At 43.8% G+C, this 25,788-nt stretch overlaps 1 protein-coding gene across 7 annotated transcripts in view; it reads left to right on the forward strand.

Moving 5' to 3' along the window:
- Positions 1 to 22,505: 22,505 nt before the first annotated feature.
- NDRG2 (NDRG family member 2) overlaps positions 22,506 to 25,788 on the forward strand; it is a 63,085-nt gene continuing 59,802 nt past the window's right edge. For 2 of the 7 annotated variants that reach the window (XM_060780602.2, XM_067469945.1), the window contains exon 1: positions 22,507 to 22,642. The gene's annotated coding sequence lies outside the window, so the exon portion shown is untranslated. Of the gene's footprint in view, positions 22,643 to 25,788 lie in introns of all 7 variants that reach the window. The other 5 variants (XM_067469944.1, XM_060780605.2, XM_067469948.1 and 2 more) reach the window with 5 other exon arrangements.

Raw genomic sequence — 25,788 nt, forward strand, 5'->3', positions numbered from 1 at the left:
CTTCTTTTATAGTTGACACTCACACACTCACCGATTCCTTGCATGCTCCAACATGTTGGATAAGCGAAGCTCTACTGTAATTTTAGAGTGTGGATGCAATCTGAGCTCCCGTTTTTGGACTTTGAACTCAGCTTGCAATAACTGAAGTAAGGGAGAAAGTGAATGGAAGAGAAAGAAACTGGGACAAGGTGAAACAATGAAGACAGCTTTAAGGGGAGTTTGTGTCCACTTAATACAGTCGAGGAATAAAAAGCCTTTTTGGATTGGCTACTCTGAATAGATTCTTAACATCTCTTAGACTTGATGTCGTGTTTTCTAAGTCTTTTCACACTTCAAAGAAGAAATAGGATTCCTGTAATACTTCTGCAGAACAAGGAATATCAGATGCTGAAGCTTTTGCTCGCTGCTGCCAAAATTCTTCCTCTCTCCACAACTATTAAAAGGACAGGAATGCTGTTCTTCTTTGTATCTGGCTGCCCACTTTGAAAACAGCGGGGTTGCCAAGTTCAGGATCTTGACCATCTGTTTTCCTAACCTAACCCCTAGGTCCTTCTTACCTCCCAGCCTGGAGACAGCAAAGTCATAATATTTTGATCTGGATTAAGCTACCTATGGCCTGGCTCCAAGCTCAGGCCCTGATTTACAATCCTCCTTTCATTACAGTGGAAAGATTGTGGAAGAGCATGTTCATTAGTCACCTAAGTGTGGATGACATCTAATTCGGTTTGTCAGGGAGCTCCTGCATCTTTTATGGTTGTGCAGGAGAGGGAATTGTTTGCCCCACATTTGGTTAACATGCAACATCTATTGAAACCCCGTCTTCCACGTTATCATTAAAGGTACAAAAGCTCTCTCAACCCTATACAATAAAGACTCTCCAACTTAATAGTATTTTAACTGAGGTGTTTTAATACTTATGTAAGTTTAATATCATTTTAGTATTTAGCTCTTGTATGTTTTTAATATCTTTTAAGTGTGATCTGCTTTGCATCTCAATTGAGAGAAAAGCAGAGTAAAAACAAATATGCTACAAATATAATAGTAAGTGTAATAATGATAATAGGAGCCTCTGGTGGTGCAGTGGGTTAAACTTGCTAAACTTGCTGACCAAAAAGTTGATGGTTCAAATCCAGGGGGTGAGGTGAGCTCCTGCTGTTAAGCCCAGCTTCTGCCAACCTAACATGCAAGTGTGTGTAGACCAATAGGTACTGCTTCTGGGGGAATGAAATGGTGCTCCATGCAGTCATGCTGGCCACATGACCTTGGAGGTGTCTATGGACAACGCCAGCTCTTCGGCTTAGAAATGGAGATGAGCACTACCCCCCAAAGTCGGACATGACTAGACTTAATGTCAAGGGGGAACCTTTCCCTTTACTAATAATGATAATAATAGTAACTAGAGTATATACCAGGCATTGTTTGAGAGTCAGAGGAGCCACTGCCCACCAGCTTTCATCTCTTCTTTCTCTTTCTCCCTCTCTTCTCTTTTGCTTTCTTTTCTTTCTTTTTCTCTTTCTTTTCTTCCACACTTCACCTCACTTTTCTCCTTTCTCCATCTCTTAGAGGGCTTACCTCACAATGTCTCCTTGGCAACATGGCTTGCTTTTTGGCTCTTTCCTTCCTTCCTCCCTTCCCTTCTTACACATGTCATCTTTCTTTCCCCATGACATCGCAAAGGGCCACTTCACCTAGCAACAGCCAGTCCTTCACCTAGCAACACCCTTTGTGGTACAAACAGACAGACAGACAGACATACTATGACTTTTGTATAGGTAATATAATAATAATAATCAATAATAATAATAATAATAATAATAATAATGGAACTTTGAAAAAGGAGACGAGGGCCTGATTCTTGCAGCCCAAGAACAAGCCATTAGAAGCAATGCCATCAAAGCCAGAATTGAAACGTCGATGACAGATTCCAAGTGTAGACTCTGCAAAGAGGCAGACAAAATGATGGATCATATACTCAGCTGCAGCAAGAAGATCACACAGACAGGCTACAAGCAGAGGCACAACACAGTTGCTCAGATGATCCATTGGAACTTGCGCCACAAATACCATCTGCCTGTGACAAAGAACTGGTGGAATCACAAGCAGGAAAAAGTTACAGAGAATGAACATGTCAAAATACTCTGGGACTTCCGAATTCAGACTGGCAAGAGTTTTGGAACACAAGACTCCTGACCTCACAACTGGAGGGGAGGGGGGCAAGTATGGATTGTCGATGTTGCAATCCCAGACCACAGCAGGATTTATGAGAAGCCACTGGAAAAGCTTACATAATATGAATATTTAAAGATAGAACTGCAAAGACTCTGGCACAAGCCAGTAAAGGTGGTACCACTGGAGATCGGCACACTGGGTGCAGTGCCTAAAGACCTTGGCCTGCACTTAAAAACAATCGGAGCTGACAAAATTATCATCTGTCAGCTGCAAAAGGCCACCCTACCTGCATCTGCACACATTATTCACCAATGCATCACACAGTCCTAGATACTTGGAAAGCATCAGACATGTGATCCAATACAAAAGCCAGCTTAGTGATCTTGTTTGCTGTGTACTAATCTTGTTATGTATCAAATTGTTGTTGTTGTTATTGTTGTTGTTGTTGTTGTTATTATTATTATTATTATTATTAGCAACACATTTTTTGTTCCTGGATTATAGATATCATTTCCTAATTGGTTCTATCATAAAAACATGGGGAAAGTTTATTAAACTGTAAAAACGTTGTTTTTGCAGGACATCCTGCAGCACATTTTGCTATATATTAGTATATATAAAACAATTGCAGAGTTAGGGGGGAAAAATCCAACACCTACAATATAACAAATTGAGCTAGGAAGAAATCATACATATGTATGTATGTATGTATGTATGTATGTATGTATGTATATTATTGTGTTGTGAAGTAACTCAACTGTTGCTTCCTTCCCAATTCAATGTGCAAGTTTCGACTTACAAAACCCTCAACAGATCAAGCCCTGCCTATCTTTGTGATCGCATCCTCCCCAGGTGGGCTCTAAGATCTGCCAGGGAGACCCTCCTCCTGCTTCCACCATTGTCACGATTAGTTGGGACAAGGGAGAAGGCCTTCTCGATGGTGGCCCCTGACTTTGGAACACCCTCCCCTCAGGAAGATTAGGCAAGTCCCCATACTGTCGTTTCAGGGAACTGAAAACCTGGATGTTCTAGCAAGTTTTCCATTGTTGTTGTTGTTTTTTTCAATGAATATCTGATTCAGTCTCAACCAATTCAACACAGTTTGGGGCAGCCACAAAAATGAAGTTTCTGGAGTAGAACAACTACTTTCAAAGTAAATATTGCACAATTAAACAGGAAAGAACACTTTTGAACCAGGAACAGAATTTGTGTTCAAATTTTGTTGTGTGGTGTAACATATCCAATTCACAAGTATTTGAGATGCAGGATCCCCATGAAAGTGGAAAAACCTGTGAATTTTTTAAAACTTTTTTTAACCTGTGAAAATACCTCTGTAGAAATCTGTAGGTCCTCCAAAGACCCTCTATGGCAATGGTTCTCAGCCTGTGGGTCCTCAGGTGTTTTGGCCTACAACTTCCAGAAATCCCATCCAGTTTACCAGCTGTTAGGTTTTCTGGGAGTTGAAGGCCAAAACATCTGGGGACCCACAGGTTGAGAACCACGGCTCTATGGTCTACTTCCACTTGACCATAAACTTGTAAACTTGAACCTTTAGAGAGTGACCCATTTTTCCCATTTCTGTTTGTTCCATCTACAGTGTTGCCCTTTGATGCACTTTCCTCTGTCCTAAACTAAAAGCCTAAACCCACTGTTCATCCTTTTTGGGTTCCCCTCAATTACACTTTTTCTATTCTTACGTCATCCAGGATTTTATCATTTTACTTCGTCCATTTGGTCTGTCTATTGTGTTCGATTTTATATTATGTCAATTTGCTTTATTTTGCTGCTGTATATATTTTATTCTGATGTATTTTTGTTGTCTGCATTTTGTATTTTATTTTGTTATATTGTACCTTTGGGCTTGGCCTCATGTTATAGCCACCCTGAGTCCCCTTTGGGGAGATGGTGGTGGAGTATAAATAAAGTTGTTTATTATTATTATTATTATTATTATTATTATTATTATTATTATTTGGTGCATCTAGAGCACAGTTTCTCAAACTGTGCTCCTCCAGATGTTTTGGGCTGCAGGGCCCTTCCTTCCACACAGCCCTACATCCCAGAATATCAAGACAGAAAATCCCACAATATCTGCTTTGAACTGGGTTATCTGAATTCACACTCAGATAATGTGGGATTTTCTGCCTTGATATTCTGGGATATAGGGATGTGTGGAAGGGCTCTCAGCTCCCACAATTCCTAAGAGCTGGTAAGCTGGCTGGGATTTCTGGGACCTGAAGTCCAAAACACTTGGAGGAGCACAGTTTGAGAAACACTCAAATGAGTGAGATCATGTTAATGAAATCCATAAATAATAATCAAATCTGCAGAAGTCCAATCCATAAATATGGAAGCCTGACTACGGGCACTTCCACATAGCCCTATATCCCAGAATATCAAGGCAGAAATTTTATTATTTATTTATTTATTTATTTGTGACATTTATATGCCGCCCTTCTCATCCTGAAGGGGATTCAAAGTGGCTTACAATATATATATACATATAATATATTATATTATTAGCATCTGCCCTTGCGCTATGCTACTCTGCTGCTGAGCACGCATGCCCAATGTGGAACACATCTCACCATGCTAAAACAGTGGATGTGGCTCTTAATGAGACATGCCACATTCTCACGGGGTGTCTGTGCCCCACACCACTGGAGAAATTACACTATCTAGCGAGTATTGCACCACCTGACATCCGCCGGGAAGTAGCAGCCAATAGTGAAAGGACCAAGGCAGTGACATCTCCAGCTCATCCCTTGTTTGGGTATCAGCCAGCACATCAACGACTTAAATCAAGAAATAGTTTTCTAAGATCTACAGAGACACTCACTGGAACACCTCAGCAAGCGAGAGTCCAAACGTGGCAGGCTCAAACCCAGAACCTCAACCAATGGCTGATACCAAATGAGAGACTCCCTCCTGGGCACATTGAAATGTCTGGACAACTTGGAAGGCGCTGAACAGACTGTGCTCTGGCACCACGAGATGCAGAGCCAACCTTAAGAAATGGGGCTACAAAGTGGAATCCACGACATGCGAGTGTGGAGAAGAGCAAACCACTGACCACCTGCTGCAATGCAACCTGAGCCCTGCCACATGCACCATGGAGGACCTCCTTGCGGCAACACCAGAGGCACTCTAAGTGGCCAGATACTGGTCAAAGGACATTTAATTAACTACCAAGCTTGCAAACTTTGTGTTTTGTCTGTCTGTTTGTTTGTTTTTGTTAAAAATGTAATACAACTGTCTGGTTGCTCCTGACACAATAAATAAAAATAAAATAAAATAAATTATTAGCATAGTACAATATCAGTATTATATATTACTATATTGTTCTATACCATTATATTGTAATATTATTAGTAATATTGCATGAAATATAAAATATATTATTATAATATATTATTATTATATTGTATTACATTATAATATTATAAATATTATATGTATATACGATATATTAAATTACATTATATTATATTATACTATATTATATTATATTAGTCTATTAGCATAGCACAGGAGACAAGATGGAATTGTCCCCTCCCCTGGCCCCCTCTCTCTTCACTCTGGCCCAGAGCGGTACAGTTGGTGCTGGGTTATCTGAGTCCACACTCGGATAATGTGGGATTTCCTGCCTTGATATTCTGGGATATCGAGCTATGTGGAAGGGTCCTGTAGTTCAACATAGCTAGATTCAACGTGGCTTGGAAGATGGCCTGGGTGCCTTTGCTCTAAAGAGACATCCATCCCATTTGCTCTACCCATTAGGTAACTCTTTATTCCTGGTCAACCTGGCAGCCCATATGTCCCATCCTGCCTTCTTTTCTTCACTAACTCACCACCTTCTTTCAGCTGAGAGGTAGAGCAAAGAGCCCCAAGGGTTCAAATGTCTAACCCACCCAGTCCTCGGAAAAGAGCAAATCCTTTTATGCCCTGGGAACAGCTGGTTCCATCTTAGACCAAGAAAGGATTAGCGGTCCCTGTTGTCCAGTGCGGGGGTTCAGTGCTGTTTTGGGTCAGCCTGAAGGGCCAGTGCTTCTCCCACGCCCCATGCTTGCTCTGGTGTCTCTTTAAATCAAGCCTTCTCCGCCTCACATGCTCTGCCAAGTGGCCTATTTTTAGAGACACTCCTTGTCTCCAACCCGACCCCCCTCGACTTGTTTTGCAGCTTCCCCTGCCAGCCTCCCTGAGCTTGGGCCAAGTGGGGCTGGGAGGGCAATGGCAATGGCTTTACCCACCCCAAGAGTGCCCCTTCGGCTCTGCATCCCGTCCCATAGAACTTCTGCTTGCCACACACAAGACCACCTTGAGCACTGGAAGTGGGACTCAGACTCCATCGGTAACAATAAACCAATGGCCCTTGGCTACAGGTCGCCCTTCTCCTTTCCCAATCCAACCCAAACCACTTCCTCCGGACTGCAAGGTTTTATCCTCCCTCCCACTGTCAAAATAGCCAGAGAGACAGTTCCACTACAAACTGCAAATTGTTGTATGCCCAGAGACCGGCTCTTTTCTTTGAGTGCCCCCCTTTCGAACTCAAGAGCAGGAGGGAGGAGAAAAGAGCCGAGCCTATCTTTGCAGCACTCTGGAACAAAATGTCCCCAAAGTACATCCAAAAAAAGAAGAAGAAGAAGGAAAAGTGGGTGGCGAGGAACAGAAGGAGAAGAGCAAGGAATTCAATAGAAGCTCAGGCCAAATCAAAGGGGTATTCCTCCAAAGAAACAGAAAGGTTCATCAAGATTCAGGTCAAATTCGGCCTCAAAAGAGAAAAAAGTACAGTGTTGACAGCAAGATTCAGGGCTGTCCCTACTGTTAACCTGCTTCTGTGATGGAAAGCAGGAAAGGTCAGAACAGCCAAGTCAACTGCAATTCTGCATGAAACAGAGGGTGATTCCACTCTTCTTGACGGAGAGATGCAGAAGAATTTCCTCCTTGAGAATTAACTCGAGGTCTATATGATTCAGTGTTGACCAACATTTCAGAGGAAAATTGAGACACGTGGCCAAATGGCATGAGTTCAAGATGACTAAAATTGTGTTTTCGAAGGCTTTCATGGCTGGAATCACTGGGTTGCTGTGAGTTTTCCGGGCTGTATTGCCATGTTCCAGAAGCATTCTCTCCTGACATTTCGCCCACATCTATGGCAAGCATCCTCAGAGGTAGTGAGGTCTCTTGGAAACTAGGCAAGTAAGGTTAATATATCTGTGGAATGTCCAGGGTGAGAGAAAGAACTCTTGTCTGTTTGAGGCAAACACCTCCCAACAAAGGATCCCCAGGCAGCAACCAGCCAGGCTTTGAAGCTGCAAGGTCATTAAATGCTAATCAAGGTGGCCAATTGTTCATACCATACATCAAGGGAACCACTGACTGCATAGGGAAGCTGATGAAGAAACACAACCTACAAACTACTAAACAAACCCACTAACAAAATACAACAAATACAACAAATGCTCCAACAGACAAGAGTTCTTTCTCCCACCCTGGACATTCCACAGATATATAAACTCCATTTTCCTAGTTTCCAGAAGACCTCACAACTTCTGAGGATGCCTGCCATAGATGCAGGAGAAATGTCAGAAGAGAATGCTTCTAGAACATGGCCATATAGCCTGAAAAACTTACAACCCAGTGATTCCGGCCATGAAAGCCTTCAACAATACATTCTTGCCATAACATTTTATAAAACAGAGGAGGGGAAATTGTGGCCCTCCATGTTGGAAATAGCAACCTTCCAAGCCTCCACTAACTGTTTGTAAATGTGTATAATTGTTAACCTATATTGTATGTACATTTTGGTTTGGCTGTAACTCTTTGTTGTGGAAGGGGCTTCAGACACAGGACTCCATTTTTTATATACTCACTGTATGCTTTTAGACCTAAGTAGAGGTGGATGCATGTTGCTGTTTGGACTTTAGTAGAGAAATATGACTTATGGACTTCAGTGAGTATAGCTATACTTAAAGACTATGGACAATTGATTAGGTATCATACCCTATGTACTCAACACAGAGAAGAAACTACATCTTATCTAACTGAACTCTAATAAAAAATGTGCCTGTATGGTGAATGAATAGAAGTTGTTTAAGAGTAAACAAGACACGTTATTTTTAAAGAAGACTTTGTTTTTATCTCTTGAGTGCATATTTTAACTAAGAGGTTTCAAGGGAGTGTATATCTTTTTGGGGCAATTACAACTGCAAATTCTACTTCAAAGAAACAACCATCCTCTGCTAACTAAATATATTTTGTAGTGGCATGTCTTTATCCTTGGTAGTTTAAAGACATGGTTCTTCAGTTTAACAACTGAGTTACCTGTGTGCCATTACATGAATGCTTGTGAATATCACTTGTTCAAAGAGTTGACTTCTAACAAGGCCATGCTTTTCTTGATTACTGGTTTTCAAAAGCTGGTCTTCACATATTCATGGAGATTCACATTTGCCAAATGGATGTGACATCATTTCTACCTTTTCAATAAGGTTATGGTGCACTTATTTCCAATAATAATTATTATTATTTTTATTTATTTATTTATTTGACTAGTCATATGATCATTTCAAAATACAACACGAATAAAATACAAGGCAGAAAGGAGAGGACAGCAGCTGACCTTCTATTTACAGTCAAAATCTTATTTTCCTGGTTCTTCTTTCAGGAAATGTGCTCTTGATAGCTTTCAAAATAAAAAGACTTCCTCTGATTATGGTGGATCTTTCTTGTCCTTGCAAGAGGAATGTCAGAAGATTATTTCTGTTGGGGGACCTGCAGTTGGATAATATTGGATGTAAATATCTGTATCGGAGTTCAGCATATGCTGGAGTGTCAAGAATAGCTTATGGAATTTCCAATACTCCAGGTGAGCCCCCATCATCGCCCATGGCTCCGAGGCCATGCACTTGTTGCAAAAGCTAACCTTTTCATTAGCTATAAGACTAAAACCTTTAGGGGAAAGGTTTTCCCCTGACATTAAATCCAGTCATGTCCTACTCTGGGGGTGGGGGGGGTGGGGGTGGGGGGTGCTCATCTCAATTTCTAAGACGAAGAGCCGGCGTTGTCCATAGACACCTCCAAGGTCATGTGGCCAGCATGGCTGCATGGAGCGCCAATGCCATCCCACAGAAGCGGTACCTACTGATCTACTCACATTTGCATGCTTTCGAACTGCTAGCTTGACAGAAACTGGGGCTGACAGCGGGAGCTCACGCCGCTCCCTGGATTTGAACCTGCAACCTTTCGGTCAACAAGTTCGCAGCTCAGCAGTTTAACCCACTGTGCCACCAGGGGCTCCTAAAACCTTTACTTTACAGCTAGTCAGAGAGAAGGCAGTTTCAATTCAGATAGTTAGAAAATTCTGTCATACTGGAAAACATGCTAAGTAAGAAAGGTAACATGGAGAGCTGACTGTACTTTTGTTTCTGGGAAGAAAGCACACTTGTGCCTTCTTTTCTATGATGCTTACAAACATAAACTAAATCATTTCCCCCATTTGTTACCCTTTTAAGGTACCTAAAATTGGCTTCTAGAGACAGACTGCCTCATCATTCTGGCAGCCCCATACATCTGTTGGTTTTTCTAAGGCTGGGATCTGAATTATTCCATAAACCTGGATTGCTGCCCTGAAAAGGATGAGAGGAATGATATGGATGAATCATGTAAAGCTATTCAATATATCATTCTGCAGTGCGGCTTCATTCTGCCTGATCCTTGGAAGGACTGGAATATTTATTAATTTTCGTGAAAGTTGTTTTGAATAGGACTGTTTAGCTAAATACTTGTTAAGTTGCCCTGATCTCTTGGTAGCCATAAATCTTGTAAATAAAATAAAATAAAGAGGCACATATTTGTTCTCTCTCACTATAAAAAGAAATGTCTCTCCCACTTGGTTACAGATTGTACACCAGGAAGGGTGAATTCCAAACGCGAGCAAAGCCATTGCACCAGAATTGCCCACAAAATCCTGTGTTCTGTGTTGGAACTTGGGGTAGTTTCTGGCTCCCCTGGAGTTCCGCTCGAAGGAATTAATGCAGTTTGACAACATTTTAACTGCCACGGCTCAATGCCACATATTTGTGTGTGTGAATACGGAGGGGGGTGTTGTTCTCACTCATCAGATGCTCAAACAGGCATATTCCTATTCATTTCTGTAGGTCATGCAGCAGATCCCAACTACTAGAAACTGGTGAAATTGAATGCTAGGGAAATTCAGGACAGATAAAATGAAACACATCTTTACACAATGAAGAATTAAACTACCATGCTTAAATATTTTAAAAGATGTCATATTGAAGATTAGCTGTACCCACCAGACATTGCTGTGGCCAACCTTCCCTCTTTCTTTCTTTCCTTCTTTCCCTCCTCCTTTCCCTCCTTCCTTCACTCCTTCCTTCCTTCCCTTTTCTTCTTTCCTTCTCTCCTTCCTTCCTTCTCTACCTCTTTCCTTCCCAATTCTTTCCTTTCCTCCCTCTTTCTCTCCTTTCTTCTTTCTCTACCTCTTTCCTTCCTTCCTTCACTTTTTGCTTCCATCCTTCCTTCTCTCGTTCCTTTTTTCCTTCCCTCCTGCTTCATCCCCTCCTTCCTTCACTCCCTCTTTCCTTCCTTTCCTTTTTCTTTCCTTCTCTCCTTCCTTCCTTCTCTACCTCTTTCTTTCCTTCCCCCTTTTTCTTTTTCTTCCCCTTTCTCTCCTTTCTTCCTTCTCTACCTCTTTCCTTCCTTCCTTCGCTTTGCTTCCATGCTTCCTTCTCTCTTTCCTTTTTCCTTCCCTCCTGCTTTCTCTCCTTCGTCCCCTCCTTCCTTCACTCCCTCTTTCCTTCCTTTCCTTTTTCTTTCCTTCTCTCCTTCCTTCCTTTTCTACCTCTTTCTTTCCTTCCCCCTTTTTCTTTTCCTTCCCCTTTCTCTCCTTTCTTCCTTCTCTACCTCTTTCCTTCCTTCCTTCATTGTTTGCTTCCATGCTTCCTTCTCTCTTTCCTTCTTTCCCTCCCTCTTTCTCTCCTTCCTTCCTTCCTTCCTTCCTTTCTCCCCTTCCTTCCCTCCCTATTCCTTCCTTTCTTTCTGTATTGTCATTTAGTTTTTAGTTGTTTAGCTTTCGGGGTTTTTTAAGTCCTTTCCACTTTGGGGGGCGGGGGGTATGAGTGATGGTCACTCATTGGCCTGTTAGGGGTATAGTGTCCAAATTTGGTGTCAATACATCCAGTGGTTTGGGGGTTATGTTAATCCCACAAACGAAGATTACATTTTTATTTATATAGATGGAACCAGCTTGTTTTCTGCTGCTCCAGAGACTATGGGCACAGAGCAATGGATTCAAATTACAGAAAAAGAGATTTTCCCCTAAACAGTAAGAAGATCTTCTTGACCGTAGAACACACTGCCCTGGGGTGTGGTGGAGTCTCCTCTTCTTGAGGTTTTCAAACAGAAACTAAATCTCTTGGCGAATGCTTGGGTTCTGCATTGGACTGGATGGCCTTTGGGGTCTCTTCCAACTTTATGATTCTGTGGGATATTTATTTATCGTGTCAGAAGCAAATTGAGGGTTCAGTTGTAATGTATTTAAAAACACAAGAAAAGTTAAAAACTTGGCATTATACTAAATGTCCTTTGACCAGTAGCCGGTCACTTGGAGTGCCTCTGGTGTTGCTGTAAGAAGGCCCTCCATTGTGCATGTGGCAGGGCTTAGATGGCATCATAGTAGGTGGTCTATGGTTTGCTTTTCTCCACACTCACATGTTGTGGACTCCACTTTGTGGCCCCATTTCTTAAGATTGGCTCTGTACCTCATGGTGTCTTCCAAGTTGCCCAGACCTCTGTGTGCCCAGGAAGGAGTCTCTCATTTGGTATCAGCCATGGATTAAGGTTCTGGGTTTTAGCCTGCCACTTTTGGACTCTCCCTTGCTGAGGTGTTCCTGTGAGTATCTCTGTAGATGTTTGAAAGCTATTTCTTGATGTAAGGCATTGGCATGCTGACTGATATCCAAACAGGGGACGGGCTGGAGATGTCACTGTATTGGTCCTTTCATTATTGGCTGCTACTTCCTGGGAGATGTCAGGTGGTGCAATACCGGCTAAATAGTATATTTTCTCCAGTGGTGTGGGGCGTAGACATCCTGTGATAATGCAACATGTCTCATCAAGAGCCACATCCACTGTTTTTGCATGGTGAGATGTGTTCCACACTGGGCATGCATACTCAGCAGCAGAGTAGCATAGTGCAAGGGCAGATGACTTCACTGTATCTGGTTGTGGTCCCCAGGTTGTGCCAGTCAGCTTTTGTATAATATTCTTTCTAGCACCCACTTTTTGCTTGATAGTCAAGGAGTGTTTCTTGTAAGTAACAGCACAGTTCCGTCATTCCCAAGTATTTTGGTGTGCTGCAAGGCTCCAGTGGAATTCCTTCCCAGGTCATCCTCAGAGCAAGAGATGCTTGTCTGTTCTTAAGATGAAAAGCATACATCTGCATTTTAGATGGATTAGGAACCAGCTGGTTTTTCCCTGTAATAGGCAGTAGGAGCACCTAAAGCTTCAGAAAGCTTCTGTTCAACCATTTCAAAGTTTTTTGCTTGAGTGGTAATGGCATGATCATCAGCATAGAGGAAGCTCTCTGTCCTTTCTGGCAGTGGCTGATCATTTGTGCATATGATGAACATTGATGGAGCAAACACACTCCCCCAAGGAAGGCCGCTCTTCTGTCTCGCTATCTGCTTCTCCTTTTGTGAGATAATAGTTACCAACTTGAATGGCTTTAAATGGGAAATGGATAAATCCATGAGCCAATAATGGGTACTAAATGTCATAGCATCAAAGAATCATAGGACTGAAAGAGACCACATGGGCCATCCAGTCCAATCCTCTGCCATGCAGGAAGAGCTCAATCAAAACACCCCCAACGGATGCCATCCAGCCTCTGTTTAAAAAATCTCAAAAGAAGGAGACTATATGGGTGCATCCAGACTTTTGGGAAAATCACTGATGTAGTTACTCTTCTTTCCGAAGGAGATGAATGGAACACAGGCTTTTGGACTAATCAAACACAACTCTTCTTAGAGCAGTGGTTCTCAAGCTGTGGGTCCCCAGGTGTTTTGGCCTACAACTCCCAGAAATCCCAGCCAGTTTACCAGCTGTTAGGATTTTTGGGAGTTGGAGGCCAAAACATCTGGAGACCCACAGGTTGAGAACCACTGTCTTAGAGTTTTATGCACAATTACTTGTCTAGTTGTTGTGTACCTTCATGGCAAACCTCTCATGGGTTTTTCTGAGGCTGAGAATATGTGACTCACCCAAAGTCACCCAGTGGGTTTCCATAGCTGAGTGGAGAATTGAACTCAGAGTTCGAATCCAACACTTACATCATTAAATCATACCGGCTCTCAGTAGTAGTTGTTGCTCACTGCCTTCAATTAAAATGCCAGCATAAGAAGGAAGGCTATTTGGTTCCGTTGTTTGTTTCATCTTGGTTTGTTTTGTTTTTTTTGTTTTTTTTGTTTCACAGATTGCAGCAGTTAGGGGGGAAGTGATCAGGAACAATTTTCAGATCAGACTGAGAGAAGAGAGCCCTCTCCTCCCTCCCTGCTAATGGAAATCCTTCTAATGAAGCTGGCATTTATATTGGGAGGAGATCCTCCATTGAGACAGATAAGGGGGTTTAACCTTCAAAGCTGATACCCACTTCGGAAGAAGGATTTCCCATAGGAAAGTTAAATTCTCCTCTCTCCCTTCCTGCTGTGCCCCCGCTTAATTATCAGTTGTAATGCCATTTGTGTTTTTAAAAAGCTTGTGCATTTGGGCACAAAGAGCATTTAACCTAATGTCTAGCTTAGCCCTCAATTTGTGTTCAAGCTCTGCATCAATATCAAATAAGGTGGGGAGGTGGAAAATTCAATAGCTTTGGCACAAGGTGGGTGTATTTGGGTTGTCTGCCCTACAAGGTGTTTGAACAAGGAAGTAGGGAATGGCTTTGGGGCAGAGGTGAAAATTCAGGTGCCCCTTCTCAACTATACATCCGAGCATCCTATTCAGATGGTGAAGAATCCTGGGACTTGCAGTCCATTGAGGGCAATGACATGATCCTCACCTCATGGTAAGGGAGGCCAGGCAGGCAATCCAGAAAATGAGCAGAGCGGTGTGTGTGTACTGTGCGGTAGTGACGATTTTACATTAGGATTAGTCCAGGATGCAAACAGTACCGGGTCTAACTGGTTCGACCAGACAGACGTGCCAAAAGTATGTGCCAGGCAAAACAGTCCCACCCAACTCTGCTAGAAGAAGCAACATTTCAGTGAGTGGGTGAGGAACAAGAGGCAGACACTTGCTGTGAAGTGAGAAAATGAGGAAGATCCAGAACAGAAGAAAAGGCAGCCTAGATGTTCCCTAACTCAGTCTCGGTCGTATTTAGATCACTCTCTCTTTGTGTGCAGCTTAACATTAGAGAGGGCATGTTGGTGAACCTTTCTTATCAAAGCAGTTCTTATGCTCTATCAAGCCAAACACATGCACATATGTTTTATCACCCTACATAGGAGTAGGAGTTTCAATATGGTTCCTGGAAATGTAAAAACCAGAAAGCATGGGTATGGTGTGATATCAGGAGAACGTCAGGTCACAGGAAATGGTCGCTGGGCTCTGAGCTGGTGCTTGAAATAGTTACTTTCGCAAATCAAGCTGAGAACTAGGGGTTCCAAAAGAATCTTTTTCAAGTTCTGCTCTAAATTAATGTGTGCGTGTATGTGCCTTCAAGTGCCCTGTTGACTTATGACGTTCCATAGGCTTTTCTTAGACCAGGAATACTCAGAACGGTTTTCTCCGCATATGAACCCCCCCCCCCCCAACTGCTCCAAATTTCTAGCACTGCAGTAACTCAAATTCAGTATTTGAAAAAGGGGCAGGTAGATTTTTTTTTTGTGTCAGAAGCGAATTAAGAATATGCTGTAAGTTGCTTCTGGTGTGACATTGCCAAGGGGGCACCTGGATGTGTTACCATCCTGTGGGAGGCTTCTTTCATGTCCATGCATGCAGGCATGTAGCCGGGGGGGGGGGGGGGGGGGCTCGGGGGGCTCCAGCCCCCCCCCCCCGAAATTTTCATGGTGGTTCGCGAAAAGGCCTTACTGGTGCATTATTTAAACTGTTATGTTTATTCATATCATGATCTGATCACCATACTCAGTATATCCCATATGCATGGGGGTATTGGGGTAATGATACAAAAGGTTTGCTAGGGTAGACCCTCTTTCACTCAGACTCAGCCCCCCCCAAAACTCAGCCCCCCCCCGAACCCCCCCTTGAAAAAAAATCAGCCCCCCCCCCCCCCCCCCGAAACAAAATCCTGGCTACGGGCCTGCCTGCATGGCAAGCTAGGGGCTGACAGACAGGAGCTCATCCTGTCTTGAGGATTCGAATCAACAGCCTTCAGGTCTTCAGGCCAGCAGGCACAAGGGTTTAACCCATTGCACCACCACAGTATTTGAAAATAGATGCAGATAGATGCACCAAGGGAATGCAAGCACAGCAAGTATAAGAGTTCTAGGTATGCAAACAACATCCATAGTCTCACTCTATGCAGTGCTAGAAACTTTGAACTATAGGGAAATGTCGGGATTCAGGGCACAATTTTACTTGGGAAAGAATGCTCATCCCACCACAGTCCCTCTAAGTCAGTGGTTCCCAACCTTGGTCCATGGACCACCACTGATCCACAAAAACTAAAATATGGTCTGTGGCCTCACTGTTGCAATGAAAGCGGCTGGTCTCATGAAACCCTCTTATGGTGCCAAGGCTTATTAAATATGGGTTTCTATAGGCAAGCAAATGGCGAGTACTGGATGTCATTTGTTCTGTATCAGAAACTAGAGCTGGTGTGGTCTATCCAATGCAATTTTCTGAATCAGCACCCCAAATAACCAAGCCGAATCTAAAGTTGACCAAAAACCGATTCATAATAACCCTTATGGTAATAATGTTGGAGAGTTGTCCCTAGTCAAGTGGTCCCTGGTCAAAAAATGTTTAGGAATCTCTGCTCAAAGCTATATCTCTGTCACTTTGAAGGATAAATGCCATGGGTGAGAAGTGGTGCAAAAGTGTTAGAGCTAGTCTGCTGCCCTCATGTGCCCTTGTATGCCATAGACACAGCCAGTGTTTAAGTAAGGTTAACCTGTCAGTTTCATCATCTTTTGGAGACGTGGACGGATGGTGGAGGGGAAGAGGCTTGTTCATCATCCCAGTCTATTTCACCTCAGTCTTTTTCTTCATCTCTTTGCTTCGACATTGTCATGTTAATGGAAGACCTATATTGCCTGGATAATCCTGTTTATTCCCTGCTCAGAACTAAAATGATTGTTGCAGAGAGAGAGAAAAAAATATTCTGTTTGTTTTGATCTTGCCTTTCCTCTGGGGAATCGAGAATGGTGTAGATTTCTCTATTCACCACTACTTCACCCTCCCAAAAGTCTAAGAAACACAGGCTGAGTTCATCCATGATCTGAATGTGTATGTCCCACCATCCTGATCCATGTTTATGTTGAGTTCCAGTTTTATTTGCCTTTGAAACATTAACATGTATGTGTAATCATTTGAGTATTGAACAAGGATTCCGAAGGACTTGGGTTCAAATCCCTGCTCAGCCACAGACACTCTCTAGATGACCTTAAGTAAGTCATGATCTCTCAGACCAGCATTAGCAAACCCGTGAACAAATCTTGTTGTGATGGGTTGACCTTACTGTTGCTGCATGGACACCTTCAAGTCATTTTCAACCAGCTGAAACTTTATCATAAGAATTTCGTGGGATGATTTATTCAGAAGGGATTTGTCATTGCCTTCCTCTGAGGCTTAGAAAATATGACTTGCCTGGGTATTAAATGAACGGCAGCCAGTGGAGCTCCTTAAACAGGAGGGTCAACCCTCCTGTTTAAGGAGCTCCACTGGCTGCCATTCATTTTCTGGTCCCAATTCAAGGTGCAGGTTCTGACCTACAAAGCCCTGAACGGTTTGGGACCCGCCTATCTGCGTGACCGCATTTCTGTGTACGAACCCACACAATCTCTTCGATCATCTGGAGAGGCCCTGCTCACCCTCCCACCTCTTTCGCAGGCGCGATTGGTGGGGACGAGGGAGAGGGCCTTCTCGGTGGTGGCCCCCCGACTCTGGAACTCACTTCCCAGGGACATCAGACATGCCCCAACTCTGGTAGTCTTTAGGAGGAGCCTTAAAACATGGTTGTTCCAGTGTACCTTCCCAGAATAAGGAAAACTCTCAGCAATATGCCCTCAAAATTGAGTTAGGACTGACTGCGTTCCCTCACTTCTCTCTGAAAATGTTTACTTTTTAATTTATTACATTTGGCCCGGCCATTGGTTTTTAAATGCTTATATGTCACTCTTGATTGTTTATTCCTTATTTGTATTGTATTGATTGTTTTATTTGATGATGTATTGTGGGCTTGGCCTCATGTAAGCCGCACCAAGTCCCATGGGGAGATGGTAGCGGGGTACAAATAAAGATTATTATTATTATTATTATTATTATTATTCTATAATAAAAACATGAAAAAGTTTATTAAACTGCAAAAGCTTTGTGTTGTCTTTGCAGGACATCCTGCTGTACATTTTGATATCATTTTTCAATGGATATTTCATAGAGCCTCAACCAATTCAACCTAGTTTGTGGCAGCCACAAAAACGAAGTTTCTGGAGTATAACTACTTTCAAAGTAAGTACTGCACAATTAAACAAGAAGTAACACTTTCAAACCAAGATGTTGTGGTTCAGCCAGATGAAGATGAGGGGATTGGTATTCCCGAGCCTGGGAGAGAGGTGGATGGTTCTTTCAATGAGGGAAATTAGGGGATTTTAGATCAAGATTCTCTCTGTGAGAATGGTCTTGAAAGTGAAACTGCTTCAGAGTCCAGCAGACAGGGAGATGCAGTGGCTGGTGGAGACCTTTTGCCTAGTAGTGTCATAGAAACCCCTGATAAGGAATCAGATGGGTGAGAAAGCATGTGAAAACACACCTATGCTCAGCAGACATGTCAGGTTTGGTTTTAGGGAGGAATCAAGCAAATTAAGAGACTCCATGAGAAACAACAATGTGAGAAATCTCACAGGCAAAGGAGTCAAGGTCACAGAAATGACTTCATGGTTTGTGGTCCTTAACTCAAAGAAATATTCCCTTTAGAATTCAGATCAGGCAACACTACAAAGCAGTGAGGATCTCGAACTTTATTTCCAGTAGATGTTTTGAGTCTAAGATCTTGGAAGTTTGAATTCATGTTTCAGAAGTTTCTATAGTCTTGCTTTTGGATTCATGTTCTTGTTTTGATTCTTGTTTTCCTGGATTATGCTCATGTTTTGATTCTGGTTTTTCCTGTACCTTGTTTTGTAGAACAGATTTGAACTGTTGGGTTTATTGCCTTTAGAGTGTTTTTCCCTATTGCTAGTTTGGATTGGCTTATTACTTGTATTTTTCCCATTACCTGTTGGATTTTGCCTTTCCTTTTTATTATGGTGACTTTTCCTTTTTTTATATGTACTTTTCTTAATAAATTGTTTTATTACCACTTTTGGGATTCCTGGCTGGTGTTCAGTGCAAGGTGAATTCTGTCTGTGGTGCAACCCGGGAGCAGAACATTTCACATAGTGTTATCTTTCATGGCCAAGCAGGGATTTGCTCAAACCACCTCACCATGCTGGCTCACCATATGTCAGAAGTGGCTTGAAGGCACAGAACATCAACAATATTTTTGTTGTCTTTGTATGGTGTGTGATTTCAATTAGGGATGTTTTGGTGTGGACACATGTCTAAGAGCCGACTGAGAAAACCCATTATGGCTGGCAGGTTGTCAAACCTTATCAACACATTTCTATCAAAACTGGGACTCAGCTCCACATATTTCCTTCTTGACATCTAATATCCAGGTCTGGAGTGTCTTTCCAAAGAATTTTTTTGGCTTTCTGAAACAGATCTAAACAACACTTGTTAAAATAACCATATAGATTTTAAATAGAACCCGTAACAAACAAATGACTTGTAGTAAGTCCTTTTCAGAACGATTATAACTCAATTAAGATTTAACAGCATTCCTTTTGCAATATAACACAGTTTCAGTAGTCATGTGGCCTAACTAGGTATAATTTCTATCATAGTCCTATGAGTCTAATTTAGCTAAAACTTTGGTTCCAAGACCGCTGTGAATATTTATGTGTCATTATATGCAATAGATGGTGCTGTAGGTTAATCCGCTGAGCTGCTGAATTTGCTGACTGAAAGGCCAGCAGTTGAAATCCAGCGAGCAGAGTGAGCTCCTGCTGTAAGCCCCAGCTTCTGCCAACCTAGCAGTTCAAAAACATGCAAATGTGAGTAGACCAATAGGTTCCGCACCCACTGGAAGGTAAAGGCATGCCATTCAGTCATGCCGGCCACATGAATTAGGAAGCGTCTATGGACAATGTCGGCTCTTCAGCTTAGAAATGGAAATGAGCACCATCTCTCAGAGTCTGACACAACTAAACTTAATGTCAAGGGGAAACCTTTACCTTTTATATGCATTGGCATAGTAAAATAGTGCCTCTTATTTAAAATGGCAACATTGTATTTGGAAGGGGGTATTTTCAAGCTGTGGATGGTGAAATCTGTGGATATAGAAAGCACAACACTTGCTAAAAATGTAGTAATAACAAGTTGCTCTACTAGATGTTTACATTGGGACTTCTTTATGAAAGAAACAAAAGGTAAATATTGTACTTCCATTCTGCACGTACTTATTTAATACCCGGTTGTGCAGAACATCATAAGATCTACTGAGTAAACATGGTCTGAAACTTTCTCAGGTGATCAGATTGCTAGGAAAAAAACTGAAAAGCATAGAAAGATGGCCTTAGGCATTCAGCGTGTTGATGGACGAGTTGAAACTTGACCTGGATACCCCCTTGGCTGTTTAAAAATCATTTTAAAAATGTCAAAAAGGGATGATAGAAGGGACAGTTGGAGCAGGAGGTGTATCTTTCTGTCCTGGGGTGCATCTACACCAGGCATGGGCAAATTTTGGCCCTCCAGCTTACAGCAACCCACTGGTTTCTAATTGCGGGAGAACTCGTCTGTTGGAAATAGGTGTGAATGTTTCAATTTCCCACCTTGATGAGCACTGAATGACCTAACAGTTTTCAAGGTGTGGCTTCTTACTGCCTGGGGGAATCCTTTGTTGAGAGATGTTTAGCTGTCCCTGACTGTTTCTTGTCTGGAGTTCCCTTCTTTTTGAAAGATGTTCTTTATTTACTGTTTTGATTTTAGAGTTGAAACATTCACACCTAGCTTCAACAGACATGGGTTTTTCTCCCACCCTGGACTTTCCACAGATACATAAACCCCATATTTCTAGTTGCCAACAGACTTCACGACACTGCTGTAAGTTTTTTTCGGGCTGTATGGCCACGTTCCAGAAGCATTCTCTCCTGACGTTTCACCTACATCTGTGGCAGGCATCCTCTGTTGGAAACTAAGAAAATGGGGTTTATGTATCTGTGGAATGTCTAGGGTGGGAGGAAGAACTCTTGCCTCTTTGAGGTAGGTGTGAAGGTTTCAATTGGCCACCTTGATTAACATTGAATGGCCTAGCAGTTTTCAAGGTGTGACGTCTTACTGCCTGGGGAAATCCTTTGTTGAGATGTGATTAGCTGTCCCTGATTGTTTCTTGTCTGGAGTCCTCCTGTTTCTGAATGTTGCTCTTTACGTACTGTTATGATGTTAGAGCTGAAACATTCACACTTTTTTTCGAGTCAGGAGCGACTTGAACCCCCAGCGGTGCAATAGGTTGAACCCTTGTGCAGGCAGGACTGAAGACCGACAGGTTGCAGGTTCAAATCCAGGGAGAGCACGGGTGAGCTTCCTTTTCAGCTCCAGCATTTAATAGCCTAGGAGTTTTCACGGTGTGGCTTCTTACTGCCTGGAGGAATCCTTTGTTGAGAGGTGCTTAGCTGTCCCTGATTGTTTCTTGTCTGGAGTTCCCCTGTTTCTGAAAGTTGCCCTTTATTTACTGTTATGATTTTAGAATTTAAACATTCACACCTATTTCCAACAGACAAGAGTTCTTTCTCCCACCCTGGATCTTCCACAGGTACACAAACCCTACTTGCCTAGTTTCTAACAGACCTCACCACTTCTGAGGATGTCTGCCATAGATGAAGGCGAAACGTCAGGAGAGAATGCTTCTGGAACATGGTCAGACAGCTCAAAACACCTACAACAACCCAGTGATTCTGGGCATGAAAGCCGTCGACAACACAGGATGGACATTTTTATTTGTCTGGTAGAAGTATGTGTGAAGGTTTCAATTGGCCACCTTGATAAGCATTTAATGGCCTAGAAGTTTTCACAGTCTGGCTTCTTACTGCCTGGGGGAATCCTTTGTTGAGAGGTGATTAGATGTCCCTGATTGTTTCTTGTCTGGCGTTCCCCTATTTCTGAAAGTTGTGCTTTATTTACTGTTATCAGACCGGTAGCCAGGATTTCGATTGGGGGGGGGGGGCTGAGTCTGAGTGAAAGAGGGTCTACCCTAGCAAAGCTTTTGTATCATTACCCCAATACCCCCATGCATATGGGATATATTGAGTATGGTGATCAGATCATGATATGAATAAACATAACAGTTTAAATAATGCACCAGTAAAGCCTTTTTGCGAACCACCATGAGAATTTCGGGGGGGGGGGGGGGGCTGAAGCCCCTCAAGCCCCCCCCCCGCTACATACCTGACATTCCACAGATATATAAACCCCATATTCCTAGTTTCCAACAGACCTCACTACCCCTGAGGATGCCTGCCATAGATGCAGGCGAAACGTCAGGAGAGAGTGCTTCTGGAACATGGCCAGAAACTTACAGCAATCCAGTGATTCCGGCTAGGAAAGCCTTCGAGAATACACTGCAAGAGTTGTTTAACAGTGGAACTCACTGCCTCAGAGTGTGATTGAAGTCCCTTCTTTGGAGGCGTTTAAACAGAGGCTGGATGGGCATCTGTTGTGGGTTCTTTGTGCTAGGAAAGTCCCCGACAATACAATTCGAAGCCACTTCGGATCGTTTGGCCGGAGGAAGGAGATCTGGGCTAAAGTGGGGAGGGGGATATTTCCTCCCCCCTTTCCTGTGTGCCTTTGTAAACATGTCCTTTGTTAGTACGGTGGGGGAGAAAGATGGTGGCCCATTTCTCTCTCTCTCTCTCTCTTTCTCCCCTCCCTGACTCTCCTCCTCCTCCTCCTCCTCCTCCTTCTCCACCCCTTTCCCTTTCCTTGTTGGCGATCCGGATTGGCAGAGGCGGAGTTGGGAGGGGGAAGGGGAAGGGGAGGGGTCTCTCTCTCTCTCTCTCTTTCGGGGGAGGGGGCGGGCAGGCTGGCTTTGCAGTCCCAGACTCAAAGGCAAGTGAAGGTGGAAAGAAGGCGCGCGAGGGATCCGGGCCGAAGAGACAATCCCAGCAGAGACCAGAGACAGTGGGTACAACAACCCCCCCACCCAAAAAAGGGGGCTTTAGCGGGGCTGGAGTGGGGAGGGTCTTTGGAGGTACCAAGAGGAAGAAAGGGGGGCTTCCACTTGGCTCTTTCCCTTGCCTCCCCCCTTTCCCCTGCACCCCCAAAAGGGAGGGGGGCGATTTGGAGAGCTCCCGAGCTCTTGAGCCAGATGTTGCCAGAAGGGATTAAATGCTGTTTATTGCAAAGCAGAGCCAGCCTTTCCCCCCTTTTCCCCTTGTTTTTCCCAACCTCCCCCCATTCGGATGCTTTTCAGACCCCCTCCTCACCCAAAAAAAGAGCCTTCCTATCTATCCCCCCCTCCTTAAACCGGATTATGGGCGCAAACAACACACCCACAGCTCTTCCATGCGCTTTTCTCCATGCAAAGGAAGGTTGGGTTGGGTTGGGTTGGATTGGATTCCTTGCCTGGATGACAGAATCAAGGGAATTGGATGTCAAATTGTTTTGGAGGGGGGTGGGTTAATATCCCTGAAGGGAGACACACCCCTCCTTTCTGCCTTTTCCCATAGAAAAAGCAGATTGGAGAAGGAAAATCCCTTCCAATGCCAAGGATCTGGCAGGTTGGAGATAGGGAGAGATTGAGAAGAGGGAGGGATGTGTGTTGATTCAGGAGTAAGGGATGTTTGCTTGAGAGGAAAGGGATTAAGTTGTCTATGGTGGTGGGGAAGGAGGGGGGTCAAGGCTCTGCCAAGCTGGGATTCCCTTGGATTGGTCCCCTGGAGTGGGTGGGTGGGTGTGCCAAAAGCTTTGCATGTTGATGTCCCATTTTGAAGAGACCTGTCAATGCAAGAGGCTAGAACCCAAGGGGATGGGGTTGGATAGAAAGCCATGGGTCATGCAGGATGTTGAGGTGAGGCTGTGGGCATCTTTTGGTGGGGAACAAGGCCCCATAGGAGCCCCCATTGGTGCACTGAGGTGCTGAACTTGCTGACCAAAAGGTTGCAGGTACGAATCCGGGGAGTGAGGGGAGCTCCCGCTGTTAGCTCCAGCTTATACCAACCTAGCCGTTCAGAAACATGCAAATGTGAATAGATCATTAGGTACCACTCTGACAAGAAGGTAACATCAATCCATGCAGTCATGCTGGCCACATGACCTTGGAGGTGTCTATGGATAACGCTAGCTCTTCAGCTTAGAAATAGAAATGAGTTTGGATAGAAAGCCTTGGGCCCAGCAGGATGTTGGGGCGAGACTATGGGCATCTTTTGGTGAGGAACAAGTCCCCATAGGAGACTCCGGTAACACAGTTAATTAAACCACTGAGCTGCTGAACTTGCTGACTGAAAGGTTGCAGGTTCGAATCTGGGGAGAAGGGTGAACTCCTGCTGTCAGCTCCAGCTTCTGCCAACTTAGCAATTCAAAAACATACAAATGTGAGTAGATCAGTAAGTACAGCTCTGGCGAGAAGGTAACATCATGCCATGCAGTCATGCTGGCCACCTGACCTTGGAGGTGTCTATGGACAACGCTGGTTAGAAATGGAAATGAACACCAATCACCAGAGTCGGACACGACTGGACTTAATGTCAGGGGAAAACCTTTACCTTAAGGCCCCAAGGTGCTCACAGGGCTGTGTGGCAGGGATCACACTGCAGACAGTGGGATGGGATGTGAGGATCCTGGTGAGATGGGCTGTCAGGATCCCGAAGTCTCTCTCTTAGAGCTGTGAATAACAGGAGTGTAGGAGTGAGAGAAAAACTGCAAATTGAGAACCGGTGGATCCGGATACCTGATAGCCTTTGGGGCAGATAAGACGTAGGATGAAGCTGGAATGGTGGGGATATTCTGGGAAAGAAGGAAACTGAGGAAGGTGGTGAGAATTGCACCCAGGATGTCCCATATCCTACACCGAAGGCAGTGGGAGTGTGACCCATGTGGCTCAGGAAGGTGAGAGTCCCAGTAGGCGAGCAAACAGAGCCAAAGCTCAAGTCTCATGAATTTTATTCCTGGTTCTAGGAAGGGCGCATTTTAGGATATTACCCGGTCAGGACTGGTCATGGACAAAAGAGATAGCTGGTCATCTCTTAGATTTTTTTTTTCCGTGTCAGGAGCAACTTGAGAAACTGCAAGTCGCTTCTTGTGTGAGAGAATTGGCTGTCTGCAAGATGTTGCCCAGGGGATGCCCAGATGCTTTGATGTTTTACCATCCTTGTGGGAGGCTTTTCTCATGTCCCCGCATGGGGAGCTGGAGCTGACAGAGGGAGCTCAGCCTGCTCTCCATATTTGAACTTCTGATCTTTCAATCAGCAGCCTTGCTGGCACAAGGACTTAACCCATTGCACCACCAAGGACATCTCTTGGAATGAGAAGTCTCATTTTGTCTCATTTAATATGACCTCAGCCACAGGTGTGTAGGTATGTGTGTGCACTAGTTTCTGTCCAAGTCCCCTTGTTTGTGTTTATACCTGTGTGTGTGCCTCAGGGAAGCCTGGCCTCAGAGTCACTCACTGCATTGGCATCTCCAGGCACCTGGAGAATTCATTGCCAGGTTTCACAAGATAGCAACCCCACATTGTCCTACTTCCTTGGCCTGGGTCAGATTGACGACATCAAGGTTCCTCCCCACAGAATGAGAAAGAGAGGGAGAGAATGTGGACCTGGCTTCATCTACTTTACACTAAATCCCTTGAGGGTAATAGGCAGGATGGGCAAAAGCAAAGAGCCCATCTTTAAAACTAAAAGGTCCAGAAAACACGTGGAGTGGTTGTAGTTAATATATACGCAAACACACCACGTGTTGCATTGTAGTAGTGTTGCGCTAGTCATTTGCTTTTTAAACCTAAATGCATTCATACTGTCTGTGTGTAGCATTTCAGGCTATAAGAGCAGCTTTTTTTCGTGTCAGGAGCAACTTGAGAAACTGCAAGTCGCTTGTAGTGTGAGAGAATTAGCCGTCTGCAAGGACATTGCTCAGGGGACACCTGGATGTTTTACCATCCTGTGGGAGGCCTTTCTCATGCCCCCACCTGAGAAGCTGGAGCTGACAGAAGGGAGCTCACCCCACTCCCCGGGTTCAAACCGCTGACCTTCAGTCAGCAGTCCTGCCAGCACAAAGGTTTAACCCCCTTTGCCACAGCTAAATAAGACACAGCCTACTGTGGACTCACTCAA

The sequence above is a fragment of the Anolis sagrei genome, chromosome 6 (assembly GCF_037176765.1).
Source record: "Anolis sagrei isolate rAnoSag1 chromosome 6, rAnoSag1.mat, whole genome shotgun sequence".
Taxonomy (NCBI): domain Eukaryota; kingdom Metazoa; phylum Chordata; class Lepidosauria; order Squamata; family Dactyloidae; genus Anolis; species Anolis sagrei.